Consider the following 26,288-nt stretch of genomic DNA (forward strand, 5'->3'; position numbering starts at 1 on the left):
AGTCCAACACACAGCAAAAACACAGGAGGCAAAGGCAAAAAATGCAGGGGAGGCCCACGCCAATGGTACCAGGTCCAACATTACCATTTTATGTTTGGTTGAGGGGGGGGGCGGGGCTGCTCTGAAAGCAGGGGAGGGGTGGTGTGCCCACTCCTATGTGACCAAAGACTGTTTGGTCAGCCCTCTGGGGCCGCCCAAACCAGTCATGCGCACTCTGCCCATCTCCATGTAGGCTGCAATGTAGCCTGCATGTAGAACATGGCCTCCCCATAAACCCTTGACTGGGCGGCGTCCTGACCAATCATAATGCTGCTTTCAGCGTTGTGCTGGCTTAGGGAAGGGAGCCTGGCTGCCTTCTTCCTGTTCCTGCCAGAGGCAGGAGAGCAGGAGCAGAGAAGAAGCGGGACCAAGCCGGCATAAAGGTAAGTACTTTAAAAATTATATATTATAATTAAATTAAACCCCGCCCACGTGACACCTTTGACCCTCCCACCCCCTACCCCGTAGCCATGCTGGCCGCGACTGCATGTACAGAAACCCTTTTAGATTTACCACAAATCACAGAAAAAGAAGATTCTTAACAGACCAAAGAAAATATAATGTTGACTTTGAATTAATATAACCTGAAGTCATAATTTAAACATTCCACAATGGCCAAAATTAATATGAAGTGCACATCTTTTTAGGCACATGTCCTCATGAGATAAGGAAACAAATGAGGTCCTCGCAGTGCAAAAAAGCCAATGGCTGAAGTGAACTGAGCCACTGCTCCTTGCTGTATGTTGTGGTGCGCAGAAGAAAAATATGAATGACAGCTGAACAGATCAATGGATGAAGAGGGTGGACCTGACATGTTAGTGTTTGCGTAAACTGAGACATTACTTTTGCTGGCAAAGCTTGAATGTTTAGGATTTAAGTTATATGAGCAAAGCTCAGATTTCTAAAGTCAGAGTCTGTTACTTTGGTGCTTACCTCCACTAGATAAACCTCGATTCAGTACTTGGAAGTGAAAAGGCTGCAGTTTTAATAAAGTGCTTTTAAAAAAAAGTCAAAAATATTTTTCTGCTTTTTAAGTTTACTGATCAAGTTTGTCCCTTATGGGGGATGGCTACGGAGGAGGACCACGCCTCCGTGTAGCCACAGGTGACGCCGCTGCTCCACCCCCAGCAATGGAGAATCATACCTGACTGGTCTAGCGACCGCGCGGACTACGCAGAGCAGTATAATTTGTTATCTTTGTTTCCCGGCCGCCCGTAAAAACCCCCGAAAGACGCCCGAGACTTAAAGTGAATGTCGGGCCCTGGAAGCAGATCTGTTCACTCGGAGGAGCTCGCGGCTGCCGGAGGAAACAGACACTAACGTCGAGAAACCGATGACGGAGGCGGGCGGCAATTGCCGTCATTAAACCAACGGTGAAGTTTCTCGGGCATTTATTGAAAAACTGCCTTTCTGCTGTGTTTTGAGTTGTTTTTGGAGCTGGATGCTGGTAGATGAATCGCGGCCATTGGTATGCCAGCTTGCCTCCTTTGAATTTATCGGCTCGTAGACTGTGTGGAGCAGAGTGCTGGCATTATATTAGGCTAGAAGGTGACCTGTGGCCATTGAAACGCCAGCTGGTTTCCCCTGAACTTATCAGTCATTCGAATGCATGGAGCTGAGTGCTGGCATTTTAACAGAGGGCAGAGTGCAGTGAGCAGCATGACGATGGAGTGACAGCTCTTCTAAAACTACACTTACGATGCCTGAAATAGCGATGACCTAAAGCTATTAAAAGACATATCTTCCTACACTTAGGATATTTACCAACTTGACCTCAGATTATCAAACACGGCTGAACACTATTTAAGAGAGAAAAACGAGGTAGAACCAACGAAATGAGAATCATTCAAACACTTATATGAAAATTATCGGCTGAGCCCTGAAGAAGTCCTTAAACAGGACGAAACGCGTTGGCTACTAGCAAGGCTACTAGAAGAAAGAATATGAAAATAAAGAACAATTTAAAAATATACAAATTGGATGGACTTGTGTTTTGCATTTGAGTGCGGATCAAAATTTCTTAAATTGCAGTGAGCAGAGTATGATCGGACGGAGCTCCTGGAGCCCTGTGAAGAGCATTTTCTGAAAAGGTGCACAGCTCAAGGTACGGAGGAATTAAAAGGGGCACTGAAAGATAAGAGGGAGAAGGGGACATTAAAAGAAAAATGGGCAAACCTCAGAAACATTCCAATGTAATCGCTAAAGTTGATTCTGCGGCCCGCCTCAAGGCCAAAACACGCTTAGCCCAGGCAAAAGAAACTGTAAGGTTGGCCAACAAAGAAAATGCCATTAATTCCCATGGCCTAGACAGTACCCTTGAGAGCTCGGAAGAGGAAGTGCCCCCTATAGTGTCCCCCGAACGCGAGGTACTGTTGGTAGATCAGGCAGACGCTGTATCAAATCTGATAGAAGTCTTAGCTTCAACTTCTAAATCACAACAGGATAATTCTTTATTCGATGGTCTCAAAAAAGGATTAAAAGGGGCAAAGGAATTTCCATTGTTTTTAAAGGAAGCAACTTTACAACCCCCTTCTCTAAGCCCAACAACCAAAACATCAAAAGGGCTATCAGCATTATCAGCAGTATCATCAGAAGATCTGGCTATAAAGGACCAGGAGAGACCACAATGCCACCTGGTACCTGAACAGATTCAACTACTGTCCATAGGACATAATTTGACAGTTCAGGAGCTAGATCGAGGTCAAGACCAAGGTCAAAGTCAAGACCAGATGGTTTCTCTAGCATCATCAAGCTTTGGAGAGACAACTGTTTCCAGTTCAATCCAGTCAAAACTACTTGGAACTTTAGATGAAGGTAACAAGATACCAGTAAATGTCTCTTCAAACCCCATGCTACCTCAATCTCAATCTAAGCCCCAACTCTTACCGCAGTCCCAGGGTCAACTGTTGACAGGCGGTTTAATGGCATTGAGGAATTACAGAGCAACTCTACTCAAAGGTCGGAAACATCAGGAGTTTATCAGTTGGATATTAGAGACATGCTGTACTTAATATTGGAAGACGTTCTGGAAATGAAAAAAAAAACAAAAACAGGAGATTGCTTCCCTGCACCAACGGTTAGGCAAAATTGAAGAAGCAATGACATGCTTCCCAATCATACTTCAGGAAGCGGAAGCTAGAATTTATTTATTAGAAGATCAAATGAATACGAGGTTTGGGGAAGCAAAACAGGCAGGGAAAAATAAGAGCTATTTGGAGAATAAACTTGAGGATCTCGAGAATCATTCTCAGAGGTCAAACCTCTGAATAGTGGGGTCCCAGAAGGAATCGAAGGGTCTCAAACCTTGCAATGGGTCAGTTCCTTTATCAAGCAGAAAGTTTATCCGGAATTCGAAGGAGACCTTACTATTACCAGGGCACATCGAGTTCCGGTGCATCCCTTCCCTAACTTTATGATACCCTGAACAATTTTGCTGAATTTTGCAGACTATCGAATTAAGGAGAGAATCCTAACAAAGGCGATCCAGCAGAAACATTTTTTTGTAAACGAAACCGCTAAATGTCGCATATTTTCTGATATGTCTGCTGCAACGGCACATAGAAGAAAATAATTTGTTAAGATTCTTCACTTGTTTAAAGCCCATTACGCTCAAGCATCAATTGCTCAACAGTCTAAACTACGGGTTTTAGTTAAGGGGAAGTTTTTCATGTTTTCTGATTTGGAAGAGGCCCAGGCATTAATAAAAGAGATCTCGGGTGGATCTGGAGCTTAAGGAAATAGTATAAAATACCATGGCCCTACATACTTAAAAAAAAAAGGGCTTTGCCCTCTTATAGCGCCAAGGTGTGTTTGCTATTTATTTGATTGCTTTTTTCCACTGCTGGGGTCAGCGGGGTCACCCAGGGTGTAATTCCATGACACCCAGGAGGTTAGACGGGAGGGGTGAAATGTGGCTAGCGTGGCTAGTGGGGGTTTTTCCATATTTCGATAGGAGGGTTTTTTCTTTGCAGGGTGGGAAGGGTGGGGTTGGGCAAGGGTTCTTTGCAGGAAAAAGAGCTGGAGCAGAAGGTACAGATGAGATAACAAGCAATTTAGAGATTTGTTATTGAGTAAACCAGGAGTTTACTCTAGAGTTAGAAATACTAATAGAAACCAGTAAATGTAAGATCCTATCAGTCAATGCTAATGGAATTTTAAATAAATGAAAGTACGGCGCTCTTATTAGATGGTTGATATCATTCAAACCCCATGTCTTGTTCTTTCAGGAGACACACTTAAAATCTAACTCCCCAAAGTTATTTTTACCCAGGGTTTTTTCTAATGCTTTTTTTGTGTCCGCAGGCCTCGCCATGAGTGGAGTGGCCATCTATTTCTCTAAAAAACTTCCCTGGGAATTTCTACAAGTACATAGGGATCCACAGGGGAGATGGATATGGGTGGCAACAAGGTTACAGGGGAGGATCTTGAATTTCATAAATTACTATGGCCCTGTCTCGGATGATATTTCAGGGCTGGTCAAAATTAATGAGCTTCTGATGGGAGCCCATGGACAGATTATTATAGGAGGGGATTTTAATTTTATACAGGATTTAAGAAAGGATACTTCAAATAAAAACAAAAAGCAGTTGAAACCATATAACAAAAAATTAGTCGAGGCTATCAAACAAGAAGATCAATGAATAGATGCTTGGCGAAATATTCATTTTGTTAAAGAATGTTTTACCTGCTATTCGCACCGCTTTCAAACCGCGTCCCAAATTGATTTTTTTCTTACATCCAGATCTCTTCAGGTTTTAAAGGCAGATATTGGGTGCAATCCCTTCTCTGACCACGTGTATATTGGGCTCGAACTAACATTTGGGGAGGGAGTAGAGAGCGGCCCAGGTGGCAGCTGGACCATCTCCTCCTCCAAGACCAGGAATGGGTGAAATATTTTAGAGAATGGATCGCTGATTATTTTAAGATCAATGACAAGACGGCGGAGCCCTTTTCTGTTTGGGGCGGGTTCAAGGCGGCAGCTCGCGGTCAAATAATCGCCTTTACGGCTGCCCAGTCAAATGCTCGGAGGCTTAAAATAGCTGAATTACAAACAGCGGTCGAAAAAGAGTACGCCCTCCAGTTTCAGTTGCACCCTAATCAACTCGAGCAGGCAAGAACAGAGGGATATTTTTATTCTAGAAGAGATCTATAGCTCCCAAACGTATCAACAAAGGGTTTATGAAGAAAGCCTGTTAGTTGGTAAACTTTTGGCTAATTCGACAAGAAAAAAACAAGAAGCAGCCATAATATCTAAAATGCTTGACCCTCAGACTGGTCGAGAAGTTGTTAACAGCGACGAGATTTCCCAGATCTTCTTAGAACATTTCCACCAACTTTATTATATGAAATATCTGGTGGGAGAGGAGCTGATCCAGGACTATTTCACAAATATGAATATTCCTAAACTTTCAGATAACCGGATGAGCCAACTGCGATCTGATGTGGAATCCGCCGAGATTCTGGTATCCATCAAAGCAACAGCCAGGGCAAAAGCGTGTGGGCAGGAGGGTTTCCCCATCGAATTTTATAAAGTTTTTTCAAAAGAATTAATTACACCCCTGTAAAAACAATTTAATTACATTAAAAAGGGTGGTTCGGTTCCCGCACTTTTTAAAGAGGCGATAATTGTTTCCTTTGTTAAAAAAGATAAATATCCTATGGACGTTAATTCATACAGGTCCATCAGTCTTTTGAATTCGGATTATAAGATTTTTATGAAAGTATGGGCTGAGCGTTTTTTATTTGCCGCCCAAGAAACAATTCATAGAGACCAGACTGGTTTTATAGCAGGTAGATCTATGGCGGCCAACACCGAGTTTTTAATACATGCCTTGGACTATTTTAATACCAATCTTATTCCGGCATGTATTTTGATGGTTGATGCTGAGAAAGCCTTTGACTTGGTTAATTGGAGAACTCTGTTTTTTGCCCTAGGACAATTTGGCTTTCCCTCTCAGGTTATCAATATGATACGTAACATCTATCAGGGGGCCACGGCCCTGGTAACAATAAATTTGAAATGAGCAGGAAGTATAAAATTAAACCGTGGGACAAGACAGGGTTGTCCGCTTTCGCCATTGGTTTTTACTTTTTTTATAGAGCCATTGGTAATTAAAATGAGAAATAATGCAGCAATTCAATCCCCTATCCCTGGCATGGCAAAGTTGAAACTTTTTGAGGACGATATTATTTTATATTTGATGCCCGACAAAGACAATCTTGAAATGATTTTAAGGGAATTTAGGAATTTTGAGTTAATTGGCAGCTATAAAACAAATTCTAACAAAACTGAAATTCTTGCCCTCAATACAGATTTAAATATTCTTCCAACTTGCTTGAGGGCACAAGCCGCTAAGGTAGATCCAATCAGATATCTCGGGATATTTGTGTCTAATCAGTATCAACAACTGTATAAATTGAATCATTTAAGAATGAAAGAAAAAATTAAAAGAATTCTGGAACAATGGCTCTTACTCCCCCTATCATTGGTGGGTAGAGTTTAATTAATTAAAATGTCCATAATTCCGTTGCTTATTTTTCTTTTTATTAATGTCCCAATTAAAATAAATTTGTCTTTTTTTAAAGAAATAGAAACTTTGTTCAGAGAATTTGTCTGGGTCAAGAAAGTATCTAGGGTTAAACTGACTGTGGTGCAACTACCTACTGCACAAGGGGGTTTAGCTTTACCTCATTTAAAACCTATTACGAGGCCGCATTTATAGATTTAGTGGTTGGCTTGATGGGATCTAAATGTACTAGAGATAGCTTCTTTATTGATAAAATGATGCAAGAAATTGGTTCTCAAATTCGAGTGTTTTTAAAAACCTCCAAACTTCCCAAGAGAACAAGATACAAGACTTTAAAAGATTATTCCTTTAGACTTCAGTCCTTTTTTAAAAAAACGGGCTCCTCTGGTCTGCAATATTTAAGATTGGGAGAATATACTAGTCTTGGCCTCCAGTTTCAAGAAAATCATATGAACAATTGGGAAGGTTGTGGGCTACGGGAGCTAAAACATTTCATTGTTCAAAATAGGGTGATCTCTTGGCAAGAGGTACTGGCAAGGGCTGGGAACCTTAGGAAACCTGCCTTTTTTGAAAATCTACAAATTGTTCATTTAAAAAAATTACTAGTGGTATTTTTGATGTTTCAAATGAACTTGTGGTAGCTCTTCACGGGGCCTAAATGAGTGGAGTAGGGAATTGGTACTGGTTGTTACATCGCCAGGGTCAAATACCCTTGATAGAGAGCCATTTGGCTAATATAGTTCGTGAGACACAATGTATTTTTTCCCTTAATGAGTGGGAAGCCTTATGCCACCTAAGAAGTAAATCCCTACGTGCAGCGAATTTTAAAAGGATGGCCTGCTTATCGCGTTGGCTCTCCTATTTGACTCCGGCAGCTTTGGAAAAAAGATTCCCGGAAGTTGAAAATAAGTGCTTTCACTGCCAGGCTGATAGGGAAGGTGGATGGCATCATATTTTTTGGGCCAGTCCACGAGTGAAGCCCTTTTGAGAGGCAATTTTTGCAGATATAGAGCAGGCAATTGGGAAGAGAGTTCCGATCGAGGCCGAGGCTGCTCTGTTTGGACTATGTAGAGACAGAATGATGTTAACAGAGACAGAAAAAGTTTCTTTATTTGTTACTTGTGCTGTAGCCCGTTCTTTGATTCTTCAGAATTGGAAATCTAGTGATGTTCCCTCTCATTTGATGTGGTTTATTAAAATGAAAAGAACACGAAATGTTGAAGAAGCTTACGCAAGACGGGTGGGAGCTACTAGGAAATTTGAAAGAAATTGGAAGTTTTTTTAGTAATCTAGAAAAGCTAAATGAGGGATATCAACACTCGATATTGATGTTGAAGTTGCAGTAATTATTGTGATAAAAAAGCACTAGCACTTTCTTTACTAGTGCACTTTAGAAGCATTAGCACTTTCCTTGCTGCTGCACTTTATTGTATGTTTTGCACATGGTTATTTCAGGTTGATGATGTTATTAGCTGTTACAGCCATATTTTCCTTAAATTTTATCATGGAAAGAAGAAGCTATCATATTTTTTGTATAGAACGGTTTTAGTAACTATTTTAACCAAAATATGTAGTTTCTGTACTTAATGCTCTGCTCAATGAAAAAAAATAAAAAAAAGTTTGTCCCTTATGTTTCGTGATCTATGGTTGTAGGTCTTGTAAGTTGATGAACTCTTGAAATTGTAGTCTTTTTTCTTTACCTATGAATCGATACAGGGAATTGTGTCTTGGGGATGTGAAATTTTTACCACTTATTAAGTCTAATTCAATTTTGGGGGTTTCCAGTATTGTTTGTGTGCCTCGAACACAGTAATTCTAACAATCGATGCCTCTGACCTGTCCAAATTAGGCATGAATGTGCTGAAAATGGTCAATAAAGTCAACGTTGCTCCAAATAGGTGCCCCCCCAAATATATTTGGCCCAGGGCCCCCAAAATCCTTAAGCTGTCCCTGCTGTGATGAGAGAGCTGGTCAGAGCAAAAATGTCTTCTTGGATCTATAAAACCAGATGTGCCTCACGAGCGCACGCAACGTTCACTGAGCGATAAACAGAAGATGGACAGTGCAGAGTCACAAAGAAAAAGGAGAGGAGATCATATATGATTGGTGTAAAATGATGAAAAGCTAGGCCTGTGGTGGCGTGGCACATATACAAAACATAGTTCTCTATAGAATTTCGCTTGCTGCACGTGCAAATAACTATGCAACTTCACCTACTATAATTGCAGCACTACTTGTTACAGTATAATTGTAACATCACGACCCAAGTACAAAAATATTTTTTTTTCATTGACATCACATTTGAGTTGTGACACCACAGTACTTGTTGCCAGGGCCATTAGACAGAGAAAATGTTAGGCAGTTCACTGTCCAAAATGACAACTGCTGCTTAAGTGGATAAGCGAGATCTGTTCATGGCTTTGCTGAACTCCGTCCACCACCTCCACTGGGAAATTCAGTTTAATTTGCTGCTAAGGGGCATTTGTGGTAGCATGTTTATTTATTACACTGCTGGAGTTCAAAAATAAGAGAAAAGAAGTCCATCTGCAGGTTACCAGACACTATCATCCTCGCCGTTATGCTGCTTAATGTATTAGTTTGAAACAATTTAAAAACTGTTAAACTACCCATTGCTATGTTTGTTTTCACGCTGTAGTTTTTACATGTAGTCTGCATAATTGTAAGGAAGAATACATTTCATACAAAGGAGCAAGAGCCAAGAAAGTAAAAGGTTTTGAAGAAATGTGATGTTGTATGTGTGACCATATATTATATGGAATAAAATACCCCAAACCGTACATGAAAAAGACAGTTCAAATCCCCTTCATGTTCTCCATCTTTGGCCTTGTTCCGAATACAGACCTCAAGGTGACTTGTTATATCTTTATAACATTTAAGAAGTAGTAATTTATCACACATATGTTGCAATTAAATCGAACTGCTATTCCTTTCATGTCATGTCTCCTGGAGCCCATGATAACCTTACGGGACCATTTTAAATTAACAGGCATAACAAATTTACATGTAAGCGTAGGCACACGCGCAAACACACCCATGCCCCAACATAAATGCTGAAAGTTTCTATCAGAGTGGTTCTCATTGACTCCGGCAGATACCACCCTATCATATAAATGCGGTCTCTTTTGCATTCGTACAATTGTGTAAAAAAGAGAACCTCTGCTAGTTAATCTTCTTATTTGCATACCAGAGTCTGCTTTTGAGGCGCTCACTCTCCATCTTGGCTGCAATGTATCAATACTTACTGATTTCCCCTGCCTTAGAGCTGACACCGCAAAAAAATTGTCAATACCTTCTTAACATATCTACCGAAGAAAAAATCCACCCAATGAAGGCTGGTCCGCTTGGATCGAAAACCTTAAGTACGAAGGAAATAACGATCAATTCTTCTAACACAGAGTTAATAAAAGCCAACCTGCCTAACTCTATGAAAGTTTATACATGAAGCATCTCCAGACCGACATGGTGTTTCAGATTCAAGGGTCCCTATCGCTCATAAGTAGAGTAAAGTTGAAGAAACAGCCTTTGAATCATTGTGGCCCCACAATATGCAGGGGGTTGAGACCACAGATTTACTTGAAACATTCAATATCCAAGCTGCTTGAGCAAATATTCCAGTTTAAAAAATGTAATAATCAAATTGTCCCCAAAATGATCTCTGGATACCTCATTATTTGCAGGATCTTCTGCTCTGATCACTTCCTCAAGTTGACTTCTGTAGTCCATGTAAGCCCCTCTTTCATTTGGATGGTGCTGACATTAAAACACCAGAGTGGATTTGGAAATCAAATTTGAAACTCTCAATCACCCAGCCCTGTCTTGAAGAATACACATGGCCCTTGGAAGGCAATTCTGAGTTCAGAAAAATATCAGCAAGACAAGAACAGTGTGGGGAGGGTCCGGGAGTCCCAGGGCAGACAGGGGGTGCTATGCTCAGATTGTGACAATCAAAGTCTTTTATCACTGGTGTCCTTTGGCTTTACCCGCCTTTTGAATCCAAAACTGAGCACAAATCACAGCCATTAAACACTTCAAGTCTTACCCAGGCAGATGTTGCAGGGCAGAAACTCAGAACTCAATGTAACATCCAAATGACAAGGTTCAAGAGGCGATTTTATCTAGAAACTGAACAACATTTCACTTCAGACACAAAACACAATATTGTAAATAATCAACTCGGGGCACTTCAATCGGTACATGGTTTTCAGGGTAACAAATCACTGTGGACTAGAAGATACCCTTGGCTGCTCAAATAGGACAGGAACTGTTAGGCAATGCAAGTCAAGATAATTGCACTCTTGGAATCGTTAATGGATAAGGTTTGTGTGTGGTTGCATTGTGTTACCTTGACCCCCTCTCAAGAGTTGGCAGGTATGTCAGTCCCATAAATGATGATACCTCATCTTGCTCCCTGGGTGTCTCACCCTTGCACTATATTTTTCTGTCCTTCTTAATTTGTTCGCAATCTTGGCCAGCAAGTGCTGATGGGAGAGAGGGAGACAGGGCTAGCACCACTCCAGGAGCAATAGGGTTTTGTTTTAAAAAATTGTAAACTTTGATTAGGTTCTACCCATTTTAGCCAGATCAGTGAAAATATATTCCTCAAAGAAAGAGGGCATTTTAGGCACCCAGATATATCAGTACAAGGATCGTCTGTGGGAATAGCATGAGCTTTAATACATGCAGGGCTCTGGATCAAAGGCAGCATGCTGACTGTCAATAACTGAGACAACTCTCAGTTTAGCAATTCCAGTCTTAATCTCAGTAGAACTGCAGGAACAGTTTGTAATTTTATTCGACTATGCGCTATAGGGGCTTGCTCACCCATATTGAAGGTGTATAACTCTCAGTGTATTAACACTGCTATTTACAAAGCAGGGTTGTGGGGTTTTAATAATATTTCCTCTCTACAGGCAGAGAAAAACCATATTCTCCACCAGACGTTGGGCCCGATTCACAGAACTAACTTAAGACAAAATTCTAAACTTACTACCATTTTCGTATTCACAGAAAACACTTACTCATTTTGGTATTCACAGAAGGCACTTACTCATTTCGGTATTCACAGAAGTTAGGAGTCCTAACTTTAGGACTCCTAAGTGCCTTCTGTGAATACCGAAAGTCTTAAAATTAGGATTTTTCTCAGTTTAGGAGTCCTAAAGTTAGGACTCCTAACTTTACTACTACTAAACTGAGAAAAATCCTAATTTTAAGGCTTTTGGTATTCACAGAAGGCATTTAGGAGTCTTAAAGTTAGGAATCCTAACTTTACTACTAATAAATTGAGAAAAATCCTAATTTTAAGACTTTCGGTATTCACAGAAGGCATTTAGGAGTTCTAAAGTTAGGAGTCCTAACTATACTACTACTAAACTGAGAAAAATCCTAATTTTAAGGCTTTCGGTATTCATAGAAGGCATTTAGGAGTCCTAAAGTTAGGAGTCCTAACTTTACTACCACCAAATTGAGAAAAATTCTAATTTTAAGACTTTCGGTATTCACAGAAGGCATTTGGGAGTCCTAAAGTTAGGAGTCCTAACTATACTACTACTAAACTGAGAAAAATCCTAATTTGAAGACTTTCGGTATTCACAGAAGGCATTTAGGAGTCCTAAAGTTAGGACTCCAAACTTCTGTGAATACCGAAATGAGTAAGTGCCTTCTGTGAATACCAAAATGGTAGTAAGTTTAGGATTTTGTCTTAAGTTAGTTCTGTGAATCGGGCCCGTTGTATTTACCGCCAAATACTTCTAGCTTCATCACTCATTCAGAGCTCAACCAGGGATTTATTTCTGATAATGTGCATTTGGCCCCCCTTTTATTGTGGGTCTGTATTTGGAACAATCCAGCTGCCACTCTATTCAAGGATATCATTCTTGAGTGTCTTAGCCTGGAGAAGGTTTTTTTCCATCCCATGTCCCATGGCTGAGTTACATAGGACACTTGAGTCACTCTGGGATTGTCTTCTTTGTTTACAGATCCTAGAAGTGTAAGCAAAGCAGATAAAACAAAGGTGAAAGCTATATTCCTGGAACATTGTGACGGGTTAACAATGGAAAAGGAGCTATCCAAGTGCACAGTCCTGAATTATTATAGATCTTTAGCGACAGGGGAACCAGCTATGTATTTATCCCTTGATCTCACACAGTGGGAGTAATCGCTTCTTTTTCGTGTCAGGGCAGGCACAATTTATTGGTCCCTGTGCTTCAAAAGTGTGCCAGACCTAAAGGGGAATATAGTGTCATCATGCCTGTGTGATAATCAATCTGAACAAGCATTACTGCCCTTTAACTTTTTTTGCTTTTTTTGGGTTCACTTAGTTTGCCACGTAAGCACTTTTTGAAACCCCTTTCAAGAAAGTTAGGGTCCCGACGGTGTAGAGTTGCTTTGCTCTATCTACAGTCATTAAGCTTGACTAAAATGTGTTACTGTGCCTGTGCCTTTTTGAGATTGGCCGTCCTGGCAAGAAAAGCAGTGGTAGGGTAAACCTATGATGATTGTCTCTTTGTCACATTTTTTTTTATTGTAAATTCATGATGGAGTATGTTGTTAGGCCTCATGACTTGTTCTTATGATAGCATTGTTTTTTTTGTATTAGATCAAAAGTGTTTTTTTAGAAATTGTATCCCACAGAGCCAGATATGTATCTTGTTGATTTTACTTATTTTTATTATGTATTTACAGGCACATGCATCAAGCACAAAACCGGTCGCAAACGGGCAGATTCTCAGAATCTGCCCCTTTGCGACCGGTATTTTTGCATTTGGGATGCATCATCCCAAATGCAAAAATCGCTATTTAAGGAATCTTTAAATTGCGATTCCTTAAATAGCGATAGTATTTAAGGAATCCCTAATTGAGATTCCTTAAATGCAATGCATTACAGTTTAAAAAATAGCGATTTCGCTATTAGCGTGAGCAAATTACCATGAGGCTGGACCTCATGGTAATTTGCGAAAACTTAGAAAAATGCACTTATTTGCATTTTTCTAAGTTTCATGTTGCCCACACACATGCCCTTAGAGCATGTGTATATGCAACATTTGTGCAGAGTGAACATACATGGGTGCAATAGGGTGTCATTTTGACACCCTTGCACCATCGAAATTGCGGGAGCAATTTGCGAGTGCCTACTGGTACTCGCAAATTGCTCCCGCAATCTCTAATTCATTCCTATGGGCCTGGAGGCCCATAGGAATGAATGGGAAGACATTCCTTAATTGCGACTCGCAATTTGCTAGTCGCAATTAAGGAATTTGTGGGAATCGCTATTTCTTTAGCGATTCCTACATGCATAGGGTTTTGCTATTCCTTAATTGCGATTCCTTAATAACCGCTATTAAGGAATCGCAAAACCCTATGATGATGCATGTGCCTGTTAGTCTGTGGATTCCTTTATGACCTATACAGGTTGAATAAATATTTCCAAACAAAATGGAACTGAGACAATGCATTGGAAAAAGAAATAACAAGATGCAGGGATGCTTTGTGTCTGTGTCTAATGGATGTTGGGTCACTCCGCCTGTTTGATTGGTTGTACTATCTAACCTAACTGCCTCAATAGTAACCTTTCTAGAGAGATTATCATATAATCACTCATCTACCGCACACCAAATTGAGAAAACCCGGATTTATGGAGAATTTCTCCAAATATCTTTGTCAAATAATGATCTTCTATGTGCATTTGATCATATGCTTAGCTTTCTATGTTCTCTTTTTAGGGCACTGACACGAATTGATCAGTGTGTTCAGGATGCTCACTGTTAACATGATTGGCATAATGAACAATAATAATACACTGCTAGACCTAGAAATGAGTTACTCAAATAGACGCAGGAGAGGTGGTCTAATCTGACCATCCTCAGGCAGCTTATCATAAACCTCCAGAAAACTATAGAGAAAACATTTGGACCAAAACCTTATCACAGGGTTATTTGCATAGAACTTCCTAATGAAACTTGCTGCTCCATTTTATCTGTCAATATAATGACCCCTTTTCATAGGATAATTGTTGTTCCCATTTGTAATGCGCTTTGTAGCCATCTTACACTCTGTAAGGCACATGCACATATAGCATCCACCCTGAGAGGTCCCTCTCAACTTAAATAATAAACAGGCACATGCATCAAACGAAAAAACGGTCGCAAACGGGCATGTTCTCAGAATCTGCCCCTTTGCGACCGGTATTTTTGCATTTGGGATGCATCATCCCAAATGCAAAAATCGCAATTTAAGGAATCTCTAAATTGCAATTACTTAAATTGCGATTGCATTTAAGGAATCCCAAATTGAAATTCCTTAAATGCAATGCATTAAAGTAAAAAAAATTGTGATTTCGCTAATAGGGGGAGCAAATTACCATGAAGTTGAACTTCATGGTAATTTGCAAAAACTTTGGAAAATGCACTTTTGTGCATTTTCCAATGTTTCATGTTGCGCACACACATGCCCTTAGGGCATGTGTGTGTGCAACATATGTGCACAGATCAATTTCAGGGGTGCAATAGGATGTCATTTTGACACCCTTGCACCCTTGAAATTGCATGAGCAATTTGCGAGTACCTACTGGTATTCGCAAATTGCTCATGCAATCTCCAATTCATTCCTATGGGCCTGGAGGCCTATAGGAATGAATGGGACGGCTTTCCTTAATTGCGACTCGCAATTTGCGAGTCGCAATTAAGGAATGTGTAGGAATCGCTATTTTTATAGCGATTCCTACATGCATAGGCTTTTGCAATTCCTTAATTGCGATTCCTTAATAATCGCAATTAAGGAATCGCAAAAGCATACGTTGATGCATGTGCCAGTACGTGATCTATCCATTAGTTCATCCTTTAAGGATGTGTTTCATAATTACATTTATGAATCAAAAACAGCTCGAGAAACGTTTAAAAAATATGGCCTGTGTATTTAAAATCTCCTATCTTGGTTGTATCTTTACATCACCATCCTTCTTAGTGCATAAAACTATTCCACAATACTCTGATGTCTCTCACACTGAGGACACATTTTGGGTTGAGAGGACTGTTGGAACCTCAAAAGAAGCAAAGCGTGAACGCCCCATCCTGCTTCCTTCATTAATGAGGTCTTTAAGGTATGTCCAAATATGCCAAACTCAATTCTTTGCAAAGCGATCAACTTCATCTTCCTCAGTGATCAATCTGGTGGTCAGATGTCACGTTTGTAATGCTATATTGATTATTTAACTGTAATTTTGCCACCCTATGGTTGACTCAAGCAAAGAAGGGGGCAGAAGAGGTTAAAAGAAGGATTGAGAGAATGAAAAGGGGGACAATATAAAGTGCCAATGAGGGAGCCATTCTGCTCTAGTACTCAGGCCCAATATGTCATCTCATTGCCCAGAACAATAGCAGGAAGTAGGTCTTGGTCAGCCGATAAAGAGAAAGTCGCTATCATCACATGTCAGATTGTAGAAAAAGGTTCAAACAATAAAGTCTTTTTTGTACATGTCAGCATAAAAGTAATTACAGCCACAGAAATCTTTTTCTTCCCTCAGTCCTCCCGTCCGTCCTCCTGTCCATCAGTTTTTGGATATCGGATTAGTCAGCTACCTTCTGGAAGTTCAATCTTTCTTCATCTTTTGACTAAAACAAATAAAATATAGATCTGTTCTTACTCCTTATGATAAGAACTGTACTTCCTACAATGAACACATGGACTATTTGTTATTGTCACATATGACAACAACCAACAGTCTTATTTGGATGGAGAACTTCTCATGCAATGCGGTTTGTCGCAGCTTGCAGTTTCATAAGACGAGTGGCTGTTGTATGTTGATCCACAGAATCTGAGCTTGTTGTCTTTGACCACGATCTGCCACTGGGAAAGTGTCCCTTTCGATGGTGTAACTTTTAAATCCTCCTTCTTTGAATCCTCAGTCTCTCTCCTCCTTGCAGACTCTTAGTCGATGCCCTCTTCCTTCTGTGGTCTCAGTTCTCTTTAGATTTGTTTCTCCTCCGCATCCCCGAACACCTTCTGTGTCACACTGTCTTGCGCATCTCGGCTCTCAACTGGGGCTACTTCAACTGTGGTGTCTTGGGTCACCACCAGGATCTTCTCCTCACATCTTCGGTCACTTTGGCTTCTGCATCGCTGTCATTTTCTGGGGTTGTCGTCTTCGCCTGTCATTCCAGGTCTCCTGCTGATCTCTTTTTTTTTTGAGTTTAAAGAAACGTTTATTGGAAATAAACATAAGATAGAGCAATAATACAATACAGTATATGTCAATAGTACAATAGTAGAAAAAATATTGCGTACAATAAGGAAAGAAAAAGTAGGAAAGGGAGAGAAGAAAAAAGAGATAGGAAGGAGAAAGAAGGGGGGGAGGAGGAAGATTAAACAGATAGAAATAGCATATAATTATATCACTGAAAACGTTGGTCTAATATATAACACGTATATCATGTTGATCTCACTACTACAAACTTAATTATATATTGAGAATAAAGCACAAAGTACAACCATATTTAATTAATTATAATCTAAGGAGGTTTGGAAACTTCTTCTATGACTGGAGTATGCGATGGCAACGATTGAGCAGACACATTTAGAAAGTTAGTCACAGGTAACCATAATAAGTCACGTTTAATGGCCAGTGTAATCGGGTGAACATAAGCTCTATCCAATCGATGGTTATAACAAACTCCATACCACCAGGCCTGAAAAGAAACATTTGAGGCATTTTTCCATGATTTAGTAATTTGTTGAAAAGCAACAGCAATAAGTAAATCAATAATGAGGATATTAAGGGAGGTGGAGGAGGACCAAACCTCCGCAACACTACCCAGAAAAATATGGGAAAAAGAAAATGGGATTTGCGTATGAAATAGTTTATTAATTTGTTGCCAAACCCTAGACCAAAATTGATGAATAACTGGGCAAGTAAATAGCATGTGCATAAGGCCTGCAACCGGGGCTGGACATGACCAACAGGTAGAGGGAAATAGATGATTAATTTGATGTAGTTTAGCAGGAGTGAGTAAAAGTCTGTTATATATAAAGAACAGTGTTTGTGTGGTATTTGCTGCCCTAGAAGATTTCCGAAGTTTAGTCCAAATTTTATCCCAGGTTGAAGTGGAAAAGGAAGTAGATAAATCAGTTTCCCAGCTAGATTCAACTGCAGATTTATTACGGGGCTGACCAATGAATCTTAATTTGTTATAAATTTGAGAAGCTGAAATGTTCCCTGTTAAGAATGAGATTGGAACTGGAGAGGGGGTGGTCTGCACGGAAGAAGTCATAAGTTTATCGTAAGAACTTTGAGCAGCTAGGGTCAGTAATATATATTTAGGGTGATACGAAAGGGGGAGGGAATAACACGATTGTAGTGTAGAGAAGGATATACAGGTATCGCCTAGAAAAAGCTGATGTGTCCACTTAAGACCAAGATTGAACCAATCCTTCCAAAAAATAGTCCGATTTTTAATCTTAATATGATTGTTATACCAAATCGGAGAATGCAAGAATCTATTTCGGTCATCTAAACCATCTAACATAATAGGATGAAATAGTTTACGAGTATGCATAAGAATGGGGAGAGAAAATTTTTGGGGGGTGTTGGATAAAGACAGAAATTCATCAAATGAGAAAGGGGAAATGAAATGAGATTCAATTTCTACCCACAAAGGCAAAGATAGTAAATCTGTTGCATTCTGAGATAGTAATGCAGAGGAATTCTTCAGGAAGAAGGAAGTATGATAAGATGCAAAGTCGGGAAAATTAACACCACCCAAGTGTTTAGGTTGTTTGAGTTTGGAAAAAGACATCCTAGACTTTTTCTTTTGCCACAGAAATTGCGAGAGAATAGTATATATTTTTTTGTACCAGGATTTAGGAATGTTAACAGGAAGATTGGACAAGAAGAATAAAATTATAGGGACCAACATCATTTTTACAGAATCCAGTCTACCCCACCAGGATAAAAACAAGGGGTGCCATCGCGCTGTAGAGTCGGATAATGTTGACAGAAGATTTTTAAGATTGAGCGCTACAGTATCTTTAATAGAGGGAGTGAACCATAGGCCTAAATATTTAATCTTCGTAGGATTCCAATGAAAGGAAGAAGATACAAAGTCAGCATGGAAACAGTATTTATTTAACGGAAGAATTTCGCATTTATCTACATTGAGCTTGTACCCTGAAACCGAGGAGAAAGTAGAGACTTCTGAAAGAAAGGCCGGTAAAGAAGATTGGGGATTAGATATAAATAAAAGAATATCATCGGCATATGCCGAGATTTTTAATTGCTTATCACCATAAGGAAAACCAGTAATGTTCTTGTTCATCCGGATTTTAGATAAGAAGGGTTCTAGGGTCAGGATAAATAAAAGCGGAGAAAGAGGACAACCCTGTCTGACACCTCTGAGTAGTGGGAAAGAAGAAGAAACCAATCCATTAGCCAGAATAAATGATTTTGGAAAAGAATAAAGCAATGAAACATAGGATAGAAACTTAGGGCCGAAACCAAACCAAGTAAGGGTCGAAAAGATAAACTGCCAGTTAACCCTATCAAAAGCTTTCTCAGCATCCAAAGCCACGGCTGCTAGAGAGGAGTGATGGGAATGAGATTTACTAAGTACATTGAAAAAGAGACGAGTATTATCCGAGAGGTGGCGACCTTTAATGAAACCACATTGTTCTTTGCCTATTAAGTGAGGTAAAATATTATCCAGACGAAGCGCAAGAATCTTCGCGAAAATTGTATAGTCCAAATTAATTAAAGAAATAGGTCTATAATTTTTACATAAGGAATGATCTTTACCTTCTTTAGGGAGAAGACAAATTAGAGCCTCTTGAAATGAACCTTCAGAACTCCGGAAAGCTATAAAAAATAGGAATAATTTAAGTAATTTGGGAATAAGTAAATTAGAAAAATGTGTGTAGAATTCTATCGTAAAGCCGTCCGGACCCGGAGCTTTCCCCTTTTTGAGTGACTGAATAGCCTTGAGAATATCTTTAGCGTGTATATCAGATTCTAGAGAAGAGAAATCTACGTTCAAAGAAGAAGGAGGAGGAGAGATGGAGGCTAAATACTGATCAATATCAGATAGAAGAGGTGGAGACTCTGGGGTGTATAATGATTTGTAAAAATTGGAAAATTCCAAGAGAATGTCTTCGTCTCTATGGAGCACAGTATTAGATGAAGATGTGATAAATTCAATTTTGGTACGTTCTTTTTTAACCTTGAGATACTTAGCAAGGAGATTACCAGATTTGTTTTGTGCAGTGTAGTATTTAGCGCTAGATTTAAGCAGATACAGATTTGCAGAGTCAGTAGACACTTTATTAAAAGAAAGCTTAGCGCTAATGAGTTCTTTTAAAATAGATTGGCTATTTGACATGTAATAAAGGTGCTCTAACTTTTTAATTTGGAAGTTGAGTGTTTGAGATGAGAGAGAGGCTGCACGACGTTTTTGTGCAACAAAGGATATGATGAAATCCCTAGAGGCAGCTTTATAGGAATCCCATATAAGTTGAGGAGATAGTTGAGGAGATTCATTCTCCTCGAAAAATAAGGAGGCAAACTCGAGAAAGGCTGGTGTGAATTTAGGATCCAGTAAAAGGGAATTATTAAACCTCCAGCGTCTGGTCCCTTTAGTGGGAGGGAGTAGGTCCAAACTCAAGGAAACGGGGGCATGATCAGAAATTAATATAGAGCCTATGTCCGCCCGGGAAATATGTTGAAGTAGAGCCTTGGAAATAAAGAGGTAGTCTATTCGGGATTGCGAGGAATGAGCAGGTGAGTAATAAGTATATTCTTGAAGTGTGGGGTGGCAGAGTCTCCAAGAGTCTACAAGAGCTCTTTGAGAAATAGTGGAGGTAAATTGGGAATGTGCAGCGGAGGGGACAAATCTGGATTTAGAATGCCTGTCAATAAAGGGGTCTACAACCATATTACAATCCCCACCAAAAATCAAATATTCGTCAGTACATTGCATTAAAAGAGAAAGAATTTGGGGCCAGAACAGTTTATCGTGTGTAGTGGGAGCATAAACGTTAAAAATAGTGAGAGGAACCTTGTTAATCAGCAAAGAGGCCATAACCCATCTACCATCAGAATCATTGTCCTGCTTTATGAGATGAACATCCAAGCGTTTATGGCAGAGAATGGCAACACCATTGCGTTTTCCTGAGCCCGGTGATGCAAAAACGTGGCCCACCCAATTCCGCCGTAATTTAGTTATCTCAGTGTCCTGTATATGGATTTCCTGCAGAAGAGCAATATCTCCTTTTAAATTTGCAACATGTGACAAAACTCGCTGACGTTTGATAGGAGAACCCAAACCTTTAACATTCCAAGATATAATATTTAACAACATTTAAATCTTTATAAACTTAGCAAAAACAATTCGTAAAAGAAGTTGCCATGCATGCAAGCAAAAAACATGTGAAGAATGCAGTAAAATACAGAAAAAAGGCATTATTGTAGCGAGATAGCAATAAGACATATAGACGATCATAAGATAGCAAAGAAAGAAATGAATTACATAAGAAGCATAAAAGATAAGCCGAAAATATAAATGGAGCAGAGGAAAAAAGAGAAAAAGAGGGAGAGAGCGAAGATAGTGGGAAGGAAAGAGACAGAACGAAAATAAGAACAATAGAGATGACATACAGATAATAGAAAAAACATACCACAAAAGAACAATCATGTTGGGGTAGGTGGAGCCACGCGAAGGAGGCCAGACGCCGGATGAGAAATCGCAGGACGAGGGGCACACGCAAGACATCATCCAGGAAGAACGAAAAAACGAAGAAGGTAAGGGAACACAGAAACCGCAACCTGTTAAAGGGGAATATAAGAACAATAATTAACATGGGAAGTAACATAACTCCAACATATACACATATGAGAAACATAAAGGAGAATCAGAATTGAGGGCAAATAAGAAACAAACAATGAGCATTTGGAGCTAAAGCATTCAAGTCAGATCATGGCTTAGAAATATCCATAGAGACTCCACTACACGAGTTCAGACATTTTTGAAGCACCTCAGGGTCTTCATAGTTGGTTGTTTTGTTATTGTAAGTTACTTTGAACAGACAGGGATGAAATAAGCCATAACGAGCATTCATGCTGCGAAGTGCTGGTCTCATATCCAAAAATTTCTTGCGTCGATCAGCCGTAACCTTGGCATAATCTTGGGCAAAAAAGAGGTTAGAACCATTCCAAGTGATCTTTCCTTTCTGTTTGGCGGCGTGCAAAACCTTAAGGAGGTCAGTATATTCTAAGAAGTACAAAATAACTCCTCTAGGTTTTGTTGAGGAAGATGAAGAATGAGGACTCTGACCCAAACGGTGCGCACGTTGAATATTTAATGGCGGAGATGCTGAAAAACCAAGAAGAGTTGGAAGAAAAGACTGAAAATGAGATATCAGATCAGAACCTTCAAGTCCCTCAGCCAGGCCATAAATGCGCAAATTATTGCGCCTATTGCGATTTTCTAACTGCTCGACCTGTTGTTTGAGGTGATCGACTTCTTTGTGAATATGAGGAACTTGAGCAGCGAAATCTTGAACAGTATCAACACGCTTCTCCAGAACGTCGACCCTTTGTACAGTATGAGACCAGTTATCTTCCAAACTCAACAGACGGGTGTTAGTTTCTTCCATATATGGTTTGAGGGCACGAATCTCCTCAAGGATAAGCTCCAACGAGAGAGGTGAAGAAGAATTGGTGGGAGAGGGCGGATTCGCTTTTCCTCTTTTCCTAGGCGTGAAGGAAGCCGATGACGGTATTTTGGATCCTTGTTTGGTACCTAACCGAGTCATAGAGGAAGAAGAGCCCTTCGTAGTAACAGGGTCACCAGGATTATCATCCGCTCCCTCTTGCAGGATGTTAAAAGGGTTAAAGTCCTCCAGAGATGTATCACTGGATTGCAGAGTATCCTTACGAGCAGTCCGGGATGTTGCCATGACTGAGTTGAGCAAAAGTACCCCACAGCAAAAATTTTGTGAGAGAGGTACAGTAGTAGAGAGTCACTGAAAGCAGAGTAACACCCAATGCACCTATACGGTTTAGGTATAAAGAAGCGCCAAAAATAATTTCAAGTTATTGTTCAGAAAGGAGTAGTATTCAAAAGGAGCGGACAACAGCAGAAAGCGGAGGATTCATATGACTGACCAATTCATACTGTTATCCTGAGGAGCCCAGTCATTCTCCAGCAACAAGCATGAGAGAACAAAAAGTCAGTCAAGGCAGTATAAAGGCAGAAGATGCGCTCCAATAAGTGTTCCAATAAATTGCCCCAGACTCTGCATTATAGAGATTTTTCGTTGAAGGTCTGCATTATTTGCGGAGAAAGGGCGGCAAATGTGAGGAGATTACTTCATGAAAAAACAAAATGGCGGCCGCGGGTAAATCGCAACCGTCATGAAGTCGAAAAAGTGTCTTCTCGCTCACCATATGCCAGGAATTTGAGCTTGACGACTGGAGCAGTACTTCCAATGAAGTCGGAAGCGATCTCCGCGCTCCGACAGCGGTAGAAAGTGTCCTGGAACAGCTGCGCCGCCTCACATCGCTGCGGAGCTCATCGTAGCGGCGGCCATCTTCTAAGGTGCCGAAACCACGCCCCCGCTGATCTCTAACCCTTCACTATCCAACACTGCTTTAAAATCCCCTTCCTGGAAGGACTTAAATTATTTTCGTGGGCACGGTTCTGTTTTGCTATACCTGATAGTTTGATAGCAGCAAAGGTTGTTTTAGGTATTTTCGATGTCTCGCTGCCCCTTTTCGTCTGGTTTCTGCCAACACGAGCACTGAACGAGTACTCTTCTGGACCTCAGCCCCTATAAAACAGACTATTTAAATGTAGGTGACCTATATGAACAGGAGATCACGGCGTTAAACTAGAAGCAGCCCATAAATGGCATTAGAAAATGTGATTTTACCAAAAGAGGCCTGATGTATGAAAGATGCTTCCAGTATAAATTAACAGAGCCAGAAAAAGTAAACCCATTTAAAAAGGGTTGTGGCAAAGCCCTGTAAAATACAATGAATGAGCATGTAAGAATATGCTGAAGGCCAAGAGGTGTTTATGATTATGAACAGAAAAGAAGTGTGCAGACTAGACCCGGGATTTGTAAATGCTGGCTTCTGATTCGTTAATAGGCTTGTTAGTCTCTCCTTAGTACTGCCTTGTGTTCATTTGTAACCTCCCACGAGGACTGGCCCTTTTACTTCTGTTTTTACACGGTACGTCTTATTTAGTCTGTAAGCACTATTTTCTTTAATGAGTTTCTTCTACTGCAGGCAGGACTTGATTTCCGGCAACATTCAGTGGGCCATGCGCCCTTTCACTTTCCAAGCAGCCCGGTCAAGCTCGGCCGCTTCTTTGAAATAAAATAGGTCTCGCATTTACAAGAGTTTCAGCTATTGGCATTGTAAATGTCAATGCCTTTTATTTATGTGTTAATTATCAAAACAGATAAATAAAAGGCATTGTCATTTACAATGCCAATAGCTTAAACTCTCAAATGCGAGACCTATTGCATTGCAAATGCATGTTTAACTATTTAATTGGCTTATGGAGGCCACTTTTATCTTTAGTGTTCGGGCCTATATTCTGTCGCAGTCAGACCATTAACTAGACACACATACACACGCAGACACTAATCGCCACCCCACCTTCCTCCCTAAGTTTTTGTCCCTTTCTTCGCCCTCTCCTATGCTGCCACTTTATCACCAACAGCATTTCTCCCTTCAGGATGTTTCTGGCTTATAAAGTCTCTCCACATAATAACACTTGTTTATTTCTGCTGGCATCTCCAGCTGAAATCTTGCCTATTCATGCAGAAGTTTCTCATTATTTCCTTCCAGGGGTTGAACAGCGCACGGGCGCGCATTCTATATCTCAGAGAGGCAATTATGGGTAAGAAAGGATTTGGGTGCCCACGGTCCTGACGTCATGATCTCGTGGTCAAGCAGAGACTGCCGAGGAGAAGAGCGCTGAGCAACGGACAGCACAGACAATTAAAGGACAGAGAGCGCCAAGCAGTAGGACACCCAAAGCGTGTGCCAGGAGGTACGTGGGGTCCTTGTTAGGCCCCTGGAGCACGGTCCAGTGGTCAGGTTCCATCAGTGTGTTAGGTTAGCTTTATGTTGCTAGTGCAATGCCTCCCTGTAGTGCTCTCTGGGAGTGTCTGGAACAGTCAGGTCTGGGATTGCATGGCATGTGGGGGCAAAAGAGTCCTGTATGGACTGTGTCCACTGTGTCAGATTCACGATGGTGTGTGCAGTGCTCTGATCTTGTCTCTAACCTGACACAATGCTGGGCGTGGTGCTGTAGAGGAACATGTGCGTAGATGCTTGCATATGGCAGCCTGTGGAGAAGAAATGCAATAGCTGCAGCGATGAGGCTTTGGCGCTCTGTAGCATGTAGAGTGCAGCGGGTGAGGGATCGGATGCCTCTGTGGGTCCTGAGTATGAAGTGTGACGATCTGGATACCTGGTTTACATGTGGCTTTAACTGTGGATCCTAGAATTGGTTATCTTAGACTGATCATTATGCAGGCCCTCACCTGTCACTAGGTGACAATATCACAGCACCATGGAAGATAAGGTCCTGGCGACACAGCTTTCTTAAGGGTCAGTTCTCCAGTCAATTGTTTCTACTTAACAATAAATGTAGCACTGCCACAGGTGGTGTGGCACCCTCCCAACAGGAGGCCTTTTGGACCCACTTCGAGTTTTGCATCAATTCAGGCCAATTTAGCGCCTAGTGACTGCATAAATGCTTTCTTTTTTGCAAAAGTCAGTTCAACTGTTGCTTTTCATAGCATGATCTGTGAAATGTTGTTTTTGCAACGATTAGTTGTGAAAATATCAGCACAAAATAATGCTGCAATGGCACAAATGGATTTTTTTAAACGGAATCTCCCCCTGAATTGGCGTAGCTGGTCAGCACTAGAGATGTCCAAACTTTTTTTTTCCCTGGGAAAGGTTGGCAAATGTCTTGATTTTTAACTTTTGAAATGTTTCCCAAAAACCTTTACTGAGGAAAGTAAATGTTCCAAATTACAATAAAATGTTCCCCTCTTGCCAAGATAATTCTCCGCATAACGAATCCAGTGTTAGCGAGAACATGCATTGAGAGCTTTTCTCTACAAATTCGTCTTCTCAGCTTTTCCATGTGTAGTAGCATTGAGCAACTTGATTTGTTGTAAATCTTATGATTTTTATGTTGAAATGGTCAAATTTTAAACTTTGCAACCCTTCACTGACTTTTTACACTGAGGTACTAAATGCTACAACAATAACACTTTGCAATTTCACCTACTCATTGGTCGAACACAGGAAGCCCGACTAAAAAACAAAACCCTTGTTGGATTTCAGAAAGCAAATTGTATGTATAATAGTTAGTTTACTAGGACTGTGTGACATTTTTGTTATGTCGGTGTGACATGTGCGAGATTTTTGACATTTCATACAATCAAGATTTTCGTGCATTATTTGCCTTTGGATGATGGAGTAGAAAATACCTCACAGGGTTTCCTGCCTATATCTCACGTGACTTTTCTATGCGTGTTTTCATATGAGGTAGACCCTCGTGGAAAAAAATTACTTTAAATTCTGGTGAGATGTATCTTATGTAATATGTTTAATTTTCTGACAAGCATACGTATTTTGTTAAAAAAAAAAATCATTTCCAATGCTACCACTGTAAATTTAAAAGTGGATCC

General features: G+C 40.4%; 1 protein-coding gene across 10 annotated transcripts in view; it reads left to right on the forward strand.

Moving 5' to 3' along the window:
• Positions 1–26,288, forward strand: part of LINGO1 (leucine rich repeat and Ig domain containing 1) — a 3,568,664-nt gene that overhangs the window by 2,968,912 nt on the left and 573,464 nt on the right. Inside the window, exon 12 of one of the 10 annotated variants that reach the window (XM_085643859.1) lies at positions 24,427–24,631. The exons of the other annotated variants lie outside the window; for them this stretch is intronic. The gene's annotated coding sequence lies outside the window, so the exon portion shown is untranslated. The remainder of the gene's footprint in view (positions 1–24,426; positions 24,632–26,288) is intronic. 10 annotated transcript variants of the gene reach the window in all.

This window comes from Triturus cristatus, chromosome 3_1 (assembly GCF_964204655.1).
Source record: "Triturus cristatus chromosome 3_1, aTriCri1.1, whole genome shotgun sequence".
NCBI classification, from domain to species: Eukaryota; Metazoa; Chordata; class Amphibia; order Caudata; family Salamandridae; genus Triturus; species Triturus cristatus.